Source organism: Salvelinus sp. IW2-2015, linkage group LG5, assembly GCF_002910315.2.
Source record: "Salvelinus sp. IW2-2015 linkage group LG5, ASM291031v2, whole genome shotgun sequence".
Lineage (NCBI taxonomy): Eukaryota > Metazoa > Chordata > Actinopteri > Salmoniformes > Salmonidae > Salvelinus > Salvelinus sp. IW2-2015.
In genome coordinates this window covers 33087977-33097853 of record NC_036844.1, presented here as the reverse complement: position 1 = coordinate 33097853, position 9877 = coordinate 33087977, and the positions used below count along the sequence as shown (strand labels likewise).

General features: G+C 44.6%; 1 pseudogene; it reads right to left on the bottom strand.

Moving 5' to 3' along the window:
- Positions 1–9877, bottom strand: part of LOC111963731 (retinal guanylyl cyclase 2-like) — a 35474-nt pseudogene that overhangs the window by 21762 nt on the left and 3835 nt on the right.

Sequence of the window (9877 nt, the reverse complement as noted above, 5' to 3'; positions counted from 1 at the left end):
TCACCTGTACAACAATATTACGCAAGTATAAACACCATGGGACCACGCAAGCCGTCATAACCGCTCAGGAAGGAGACACGTTCGGTCTCCTAGAGATTAATGTACTTTGGTGCGAAAAGTGCAAATCAATCCAGAACAAAACAGCAAAACCTTGTGAAGATGCTGGAGGAAACAGGTACAAAAGTCTCTATATCCACAGTAAAACGAGTCCTATATCGACATAACCTGAAAGGCCCTCAGCAAGGAAGAAGCCACTGCTCCAAAACCGCCATAAAAAAGCCAGACTACGGTTTGCAACTGCACATGGGGACAAAGATCGTACATTTTGGATAAATGTGCTCTGGTCTGATGAAACAAAAATAGAACTGTTTGGCCATAATGACCATCGTTATGTTTGGAGGAAAAAGGGGAAGGCTTGCAAGCCGAAGAACACCATCCCAACGTACAGCTTGCGGGTTATACACTCTATCGGCAGGACAGAACAGTAGCCTCTGGAAAGACACGGGGCGGGGTCCTATGCATTTATGTGAACAACAGTTGGTGCACGATATCTAAGGAAGTCTCAAGGTTTTGCTCGCCTGAGGTAGAGTATCTCATGATAAAGCTGTAGACCACACTATCTACCTAGAGAGTTTTCATCAGTTTTTTTTGTAGCTGTCTACATACCACCACAGACCGAGACTGGCACTAAAACCGCGCTCAATGAGCTGTATTCTGCCATGCGCAAACAGGAAAATGCTCATCCAGAGGCGGCGCTCCTAGTGGCCGGGGACTTTAATGCGGGAAACTTAAATCAGTTTGACCTCATTTCTATTCAGCATGTTTAATGTGCAACCAGAGGGAAAAAAATTCTAGACCACATTTACTCCACACACAGAGACGCGTACAAAGCTCTCATTCGCCCTCCATTTGGCAAATCTTGACCATAACTCTATCCTCCTGATTCCTGCTTACAAGGAAAAATTAAAGCAGGAAGCACCAGTAACTCAGTCTATAAAAAAGTGGTCAGATGAAGCAGATGCTAAACTACGGGACTGTTTTGCTAGCACAGACTGCAATATGTTCCCGGGATTCTTGCTATGGCATTGAGGAGTAACCACATCAGTCAATGGCTATATCAATAAGTGCATCGAAGACGTCATCCCTACAGTGACTGTACGTACATACCCAACCAGAAGCCATGGATTACAGTCAACATTCACACTGAGGTAAAGGGTAGAGCTGCTGCTTTCAAGGAGCAGTACTCTAACACGGAAGCGTATATGAAATCCTGCTATGCCCTTCGACGAACCATCAAACAGGCAAAGTGTCAATACAGGAATAGGATCGAATCGTACTACACAGCTCTGACAATCGTCGGATGTGGCAGAGCTTGCAAACTATTACAGACTACAAAGGGAAGCACAGCCGAGAGCTGCCCAGTGACACGAATATACCAGATGAGCTAAGAGCTATGCTCGCCTCGAGGCAAGTAACACTGAAACATGCATGAGAGCATCAGCTGTTCTGGGTGACTGTGATCACGCTCTCCGCAGCCGATGTGAGTAAGACCTTTAAACAGGTCAACATTCACAAGGCCGCTGGGCCAGACGGATTATAGGATGTGTAATCCCGAGAGTGTGCTGACCAACTGGCAAGTGTCTTCACTGATATTTTCACCCTCTCCTGTCTGAGTCTGTAATACCAACATGTTTCAAGGAGACCACCATAGTCCCTGTGTCCAAGAACACTAAGTAACCTGCCTAAATGGTACCGACCCATAGCACTCACGTCTGTAGCCATGAAGTGCTTTGAAAGGCTGGCCATGGCTCACATACACACCATTATCCCAGAAACCCTGACCCACTCCAATTTGCATACGGCACAAACAGATCCACAGATGATGCAGTCTCTATTGCACTCCACACTGCTCTTTCCCACCTGGACAAAAGGAACACCTATGTGAGAATGCTATTCATTGACTACAGCTCATCGTTCAACACCATAGTGCCCTCAAAGCCCATCAATAAGCTAAGGACCCTGAGACTACACACCTCCCTCTGCAACTGGATCCTGGACTTCCTGACGGGCCACCTCCAGGTGGTAAGGGTAGGTAACAAACACATCCGCCACGCTGATCCTCAACACGGGGCCCCTCAGGGGTGCGTGCTCAGACTCCTCCTGTTCTCCTGTTCACTCATGACTGCACGGCCAGGCACGACTCCAACACCATCATTAAGTGCTGATGACACAACAGCGGTAGGCCTGATCACTGACAATGATGAGACAGCCTATAGGGAGGAGGTCAGAGACCTGACCGTGTGGTGTAATGACAACAACCTCTCCTTCAATGTGATCAAGACAAAGGAAATGATTGTGGACTACAGGAAAAGGAGGACCTACCATGCCTCCATTCTCATCGGCGGGGCTGTAGTGGAGCAGGTTGAGAGCTTCAAGTTCCTTTGGCATCCACATCACAACAAACAACATGTCCAAGACAACCAAGACAGTCGTGAAGAGGGCACGACAAAACCTATTCCCCCTCAGGAGGATGACAAGATTTGGCATGGGCCTCAGATCCTCAAAAGGTTTTTACAGCTGCACCATCGAGAGCATCCTGACAGATTGCATCCACTGGCTGGTATGGCAACTGTTCGGCCTCCGACCGCAAGGCACTACAGAGGGTAGTGCGTACGGCCCAGTACATCACCGGGGCCAAGCTTCTTGCCACCCAGGACCTCTATACCAGGCGATGTCAGAGGAAGGCCCCAAAAATTGTCAAAGACTCTAGCCACCCTAGTCATAGACTGTTCTCTCTGCTACCACAACGGCAAGCGGTACGGAGAACCAAGTCTAGGTCCAAGAGGCTTCTAAACAGCTTCTACCCCCAAGCCATAAGACTCCTGAAACAGCTAATTAAATGGATACCAGACTATTTTCATTGCCCCCGCCACACACGCTGCTGCTACCCTCTGTTATTATCTATGCATAACCACTTTAATAACTCTACCGACAGTGTCTTATGAAAGTATTCACCCCCCTTGGCATTTTTCCTATTTGGTTGCCTCCTGTCTCTATAAGCTTGGCACATCTAGCCACTGGGATTTTTGCTCTTCTTCAAGGCAAAACTGCTCCGGCTCCTTCAAGTTGGATGGGTTCCGCTGGTGTACAGCAATCTTTAAGTCATCACACAGATTCTCATTGGATTGAGGTCTGGGCTTTGACTAGGCCATTCCATGACATTTAAATGTTTCCCCTTAAACCACTCGAGTGTTGCTTTAGCAGTATGCTTAGGGCCATTGTCCTGTTGGAAGGTGAACCTCTATCCCAGTCTCAAATCTTTGGAAGACTGAAACAGGTTTCCTCAAGAATTTCCCTGTATTTAGCGCCATCCATCATTCCTTCAATTCTGAACAGTTTCCCAGTCCCTGCCGATGAAAAACATCCCACAGCATGATGCTGCCACCACCATGCTTCACTGTGGGATGGTGTTCTCGGAGTGATGAGAGGTGTTGGGTTTGCGCCAGACATAGCGTTTTCCTTGATGGCCAAAAAGCTCAATTTTAGTCTCATCTGACCAGAGTACCTTCTTCCATATGCTTGGGGAGTCTCCACATGCCTTTTGGCAAACACCAAACGTATTTGCAAAATTTTTTCTTTAAGCATGGCTTTTTTCTGCTCCCTCTTCGTAAAGCCCAGCTCTGTGGAGTGAACGGCTTAAGTGGTCCTATGGACAGATACACCAATCTCCGCTGTGGAGCTTTGCAGTTCCTTCAGGGTTATCTTTGGTCCCTTTGTTGCCTCTCTGATTAATGCCCTCCTTGCCTGGTCCGTGAGTTTTGTGGGCGGCCTCTCTTGGCAGGTTTTTGGGTGCCATATTCTTTCCATTTTTAATAATGGATTTAATTGTGCTCCGTGGGATGTTCAACATTTTTATATTTTTTTATAACCCATACCTGATCTGTACTTCACCACAACTTTGTCCCTGACCTGTTTGGAAAGCTTGTTGGTCTTCATGGTGCCGCTTGCTTGGTGGTGCCCCTTGCTTAGTGGTGTTGCTGACTCTGGGCCCTTTCAGAACAGGTGTATATTACTGAGATCATGTGACAGATGATGTGCCACTTAGATTGCACACAAATTTACTTTATTTAACTAATTATGTGACTTCTGAAGGTAATTGGTTGCACCAGATCTTATTTAGGGGCTTCATAGCAAAGGAGGTGAATACATATGCATGCACCACTTTTCCGTTTAAATGTTTTTCACATTTTTGAAACAAGTAACTTTTTTCATTTCACTTCACAATTTGGACTATTTTGTGTATGTCCATTACATGAAATCTAAATAAAAAATCTATTTAAATTACGGTTGTAATGAAACAATATAGGAAAAACGCCAAGGGGGTGAATACTTTTGCAAGGCTCGTACATGTAACTAATTATCCTCAATACCCCGACACCGGTGCCCCGCACATTGACACATTGACTCTGTACCGGTACCCCCTGTATATAGCCCCACTATTGTGGAGGAGCAGTAGCTCTTTAATTATTTGTTAGTCTTATCTCGTACTTTTTATGTTTTATTTTGGGGGTTATTTCTTAAAACTGCATTGTTGTTTAAGGGCTTGTAAGTAAGCATTTCACTGTATTTCATGTTGTATTCGGCGCATGTGACAAATACAATTTGATTTGATTTGAGTGATCTTAACACCCACCTTCTGCGGAGGGATCTTCATATGGGAACTTTGTGCCATCAAAATCTTGTTGTAGCCGTAGTCTGTGAGCTTGAGCACAAAGCGGCCATCCACTACGCAGTTCCGAGACTTGAGTCGTCCATGACAAAACCTCGGTGGTGGAGGTACTTCATGCCCTATGGAAGACAGAAAAAAGTAGTGTTGGTGTCATGTCAGAGAGAAAGGTAGCCTGCTGTAGGTATACAGTGAGTTGGTTAAATTAACATTGGGACTAAACTCTAACAAATCTGTAATGTAAAATGATTTTAAGCACATTGTGGCAGCTGCAGGTCTTCTATAGGAATAGTGTAACTGTATGTCTCTGAGAGGATTTTGGCCACACCCACTACTAGTGGTTACCTTGATAAGGTCCAATAACAGGGAGGTTTTAAACATCCAGTCCAGCTTAACGTCAGTATTGTTTAGCAAGTCCTGCAAGCTGCTACGTGAGCAATACTCTGTCATGATGCCGAAAACACCACAGTCAAGGAAAAACCCCAGGAAGAGGTTGACGTTCTCGGTGCGTATGTCCTTCATCTGAAAGAACAGAGCCGTGACGATGGGCTCATTTTAATGGACAACAGAGATACATTAGTTAAAGTCAAACGGATTTCTCATCATCAAATATTCTTACATCGTAACTGACAGTATATTTCACAGTAGAACCTCACCAATTCAAAGACGTCACTGGTCTGGGGAGTTATGGCTTTAAAGTTTCCAGACGGGAGTCTTTTCATCCAAGCCCAGTCTCCCTGTAAAAAGGTATGTGTTTGATAGTTATGAATCAACTTTCAGACAAGCCTCAGAACTCCCTGTAAAAAGGTATGTGTTTGATAGTTCTGAATCAACTTTCAGACAAGCCTCAGAACTCCCTGTAAAAAAGGTATGTGTTTGATAGTTTCTGAATCAACTTTCAGACAAGCCTCAGAACTCCCTGTAAAAAGGTATGTGTTTGATGGTTCTGAATCAACTTTCAGACAAGCCTCAGAACTCCCTGTAAAAAGGTATGTGTTTGATAGTTCTGAATCAACTTTCAGACAAGCCTCAGAACTCCCTGTAAAAAGGTATGTGTTTGATAGTTCTGAATCAACTTTCAGACAAGCCTCAGAACTCCCTGAACCGTTCTTAGAAGAGAGCCTCCTGCCCCCGTTACCTCAAAGATGGCTATGTTGGAGTTTGCATAGGTTCCGGGGTGACGGTGGAGTCAGAGAGGGGAGTAGAGAGGCTCTGACGATCCGTATCTGAGGGTTTCTACTCATATCACCACTTTGCTCATCTAAACTTAGCTTCTGAACATGGAGAGAAAAACATAGGTTATTGACAAAACCACTCGTCATGCTGCAAAGATATCAAATAAAAAATATATATATTTTCAATTGCATGTGTTGTCCAGCCAAAAGTATGTGGACACTGCTCGTTGAACATCTCATTCCAAAATCATGGGCATTAATATGGAGTTGTTCCCCCCTTCGCCTCTATAACAGCCTCCACTCTCTGGGAAGCCTTTCCACTAGATGTTGGAACATTGCTGGATTTGCTTCCATTCAGTCACAAGAGCATTAGTGAAGTCGGGTACTGATGTTGGGCAATTAGGCCTGGCACGCAGTTGGCGTTCCAATTCATCCCAAAGGTGTTCTATGGGGTTGAGATCGGGCCCTGTGCAGGGCAGTCAAGTTCTTCCACACTGATCTCGATTTCTGTATGGATTCACTTTGTGCACAGGTGCATTGTCATGCTGAAACAGGAAAGGGCTTCCCCAAGCTGTTGCCAAAAAGTTGGAGCACAGAATCGTGTAGAATGTTATTGTATGCTGTAGCGTTAACATTTCCCTTCAGACCATTATTCTCCTCCACCAAACTTTACAGTTGGCAATATTCATTGGGCAGGTAGCGTTCTCCTGGCATCCGCCAATCCAGATGGTCCGTCATACTGCCAGATGGTGATGCGTGATTCATCACTCCAGAGAACACGTTTCACTGCTCCAGAGTCCAATGGCGGTGGCAGTGGCTGAAATAGCCAAATCCACTAAGTTGAAGGTGTGTCCACATACTTATGGCCATGTGCTGTATATCAATTATTATTTGGGAACTTAAATATGACCCATTGGATCTTCCAGACACTGTCAGTTAGGTGATCTGACCTTATTACTGAGTGAGGGGTTGATGAAGATCACATCTGCCAGGGTTAGCATGATCTTGTCAGGACCCTGACTAAACTAATCTGGTTGATACGCCTCCTAAAAGTGAAAGGTGGAAAGGAGGGGTGTAGAGGGAGGGGGGAGGAGGGGTGCAGAGGGGAGAGGGAGGGGTGAGGGAGGAGTGAGGAAGGGGTGAGGGAGGAGTGCCATCAGCAGTAGTTCAGAAGGTACCTAAAGGTCTGTGAAGACATTTTGAGAAATGTTGCTACTATTACCAGCTGTTATAAACTTGAGTCATACAAATGTAGAAAATAGCAAACAAGAATATGTGGAAAGTACTGTACAGTATTATAAACTGGGTGGTTTGAGCCCTGAATGCTGATTGGCTGAAATCTGTGGTATACCACTGGTATGACAAAAACATATTTTTTTACTCTTCTAATTATGTTGGTAACCAGTTTATAATAGCAATAAGGCTCRTCAGGGGTTTATGGTATATGGCCAATATACCATGGCTAAGGGCTGTATCCAGGCACTCCACGTTGCGTCATGCGTAGGAATACAGCCCCTTAGCTGTGCACACCCCCTCGGGCCTTATTGTTTAAATAGAATACCTTATACAGTAGTAGAGTCCACTTGAGAAGAGAATGGTCAAAAGGATACACAGGAAGACTATGATAAAATGGAATGGATCCACTCCTCCTAAAACAAAGCATATCATAGTACAACATCATATAAGGAATCACGCCTGATTTAAAAAGATCCCTAGCTTACCACAGACTATGTCAACATACCACCACAACCTGATCTAATTCTCTGTTCCACTTTCCTCTGGAGAAAGATGTCCTCTTTATGAACAGATGGTAACTGTTCCCCTCCTGTTTGCTGGTGCGTGTGTGCACATGCGTACTTGCCTGCGTGTGAGCGTGCGTAAGTGCAGTGCGTGAGTGTGTGTTTTCATCTGTCTGCATTTAGCCCCCCTACCCTCATTTGTCATTTAGTATAATTTGCTGTGTTCTCACCTCCTGTGCATAAGGTGCCTGGAATGAACCAGCAACTAGAGTCTGGGCTGGGCTGGACCCCCCCTGGGAAGTGGATGCTGCGGCCCAGAGACATCACCATCCCAGCCTCCAGGTCCACACAGTGGGTGGGCAGCAGAGGCCAGGACTGCCCATCTGTGTCCAGCACCACGTACTTCAACAAGCTGGCCCCGGAGCCATTGGTGCGGACACGCTGGCTGAAACCATAGAAAGCCATGTTCCTGGAGTGGCGCACCAGGTTGGCTCCAGACCTCCACTCCCCAGCATCACGAACATTCTGCAGAGCGTTAGCCATGAAGAGGATCGAGCTGTAGATGGTACCAAACAGAGGAGAAATCTGGGGAAAATGAAATAAGAACAATAGTCAGATATGTTTACGTAGTCTGTCCACGAGATATTCGTGTTACACAAATGCAAATATACAAAACCATGGACACTATAATGGCCTGATAGGATTTAGCCCCAAACCATGGAGACTATAATGGCCTGATAGGATTTAGCCCAAAACTATGGACACTATAATGGCCTGATAGGATTTCGCCCAAAACCATGGACACTATAATGGCCTATAGATTCGCCCAAAACCATGACACTATAATTGGCCTGATAGGGATTTAGCCCAAAACCATGGACACATATGGCCTGATAGGATTTAGCCAAAACCATGGACACTAATTGGCCTGAGGATTTAGCCAAAACCATGGACACATAATGCGCTGAATAGGATTTAGCCCAAAATAGGACACTACCAATGGCCTGATAGATTCGCCCAAAACCATGGAACACTAATAATGGCTGATAGGATTAGCCCAAACACTATGGACCACTATAATGGGCCTGATGATTTACCCAAAACATGGAACCTATAATGTGATAGGATTTAGCCCAAAAACCATGGACACTTATGAATGGCCTGATAGATTCGCCCAAAACCATGGACACTATAATGGCCTGATAGATTTGCCCAAAACCATCGACACTATAATGCCTGATAGGATTAGCCCAAAACCATGACACATAATGGCCTGATAGGATTTAGCCCAAAACCATGACACACAATGGCCTGTAGGATTTAGCCCAAAACCATGGACACTTAGATGGCTTATAGGATTAGCCCAAAACTATGCCTATGCTGTAGCCCAGTTTACTCAGCTCATTCAGCTGCTACCTGGTGGAGCTGTGATGGTCTGGGAACCCCCAACATCACAGTCTTCTGGTAGGCCTTGTTGGAATGAGTCTCCCTCTGAGTCCATGGTGACAGGTCAGGACAGCGTCGTAATGCTCGCCGCAGGCTTGCCGTTGATGAGGGCTGGTAGCGGACTCCCTGTAGGCAGGCTGCTAGACAGTGGTCGTAGGGATGAACACCAGAAACGTCCGTCAGGTGCTGTCCAGAGCAGTCTCCAAACAGCAACCTCTGGATGTGTCTCCCATTCAGCACAGATGCACTGCGAGGATCACCACTGATATGGTAAACACATGACTATGAACATGAGGAATAGTAGTGTATAGTTAATAGTAATAGTAATAAAGTAGTAGTAGTATAGTAATATAGTAGATAGTGCAGTAATGGTAATATAGTAGTAGTAGTAATAGTAGTAGTGTAATAGTAGTAGCAGTTAATAGTAAGTATAGTAGCAGTAGTAATAGAACAGCAGTAAATAGTAGTAATAGTAATAGTATGATAGTAGTAATAGTATTAACCGTAGTAATATTAGGCTAGTATTAATAGTAGCAACAGTAATGGTATTATAGTAGTATAAGTAGTAGTAATAATAGTAGTAAATAGTGTAGTATAGTAGTAGTAGTAGTAGTGTAATAGTAAAGTAGTATAGTAGTATTAACAGTAATGGTAATAGTAGTAGTAGTATAATAGTAGTATAGTAATAGTAGTAAAATAAAAATAGAAATAGTAGTTGTAGTAGTAGTATAGTAATAGTAGTAATAGTAGTATTAGTAGTAGTAGTGGTCAGTAGCAGAGTTAGTAAGTAG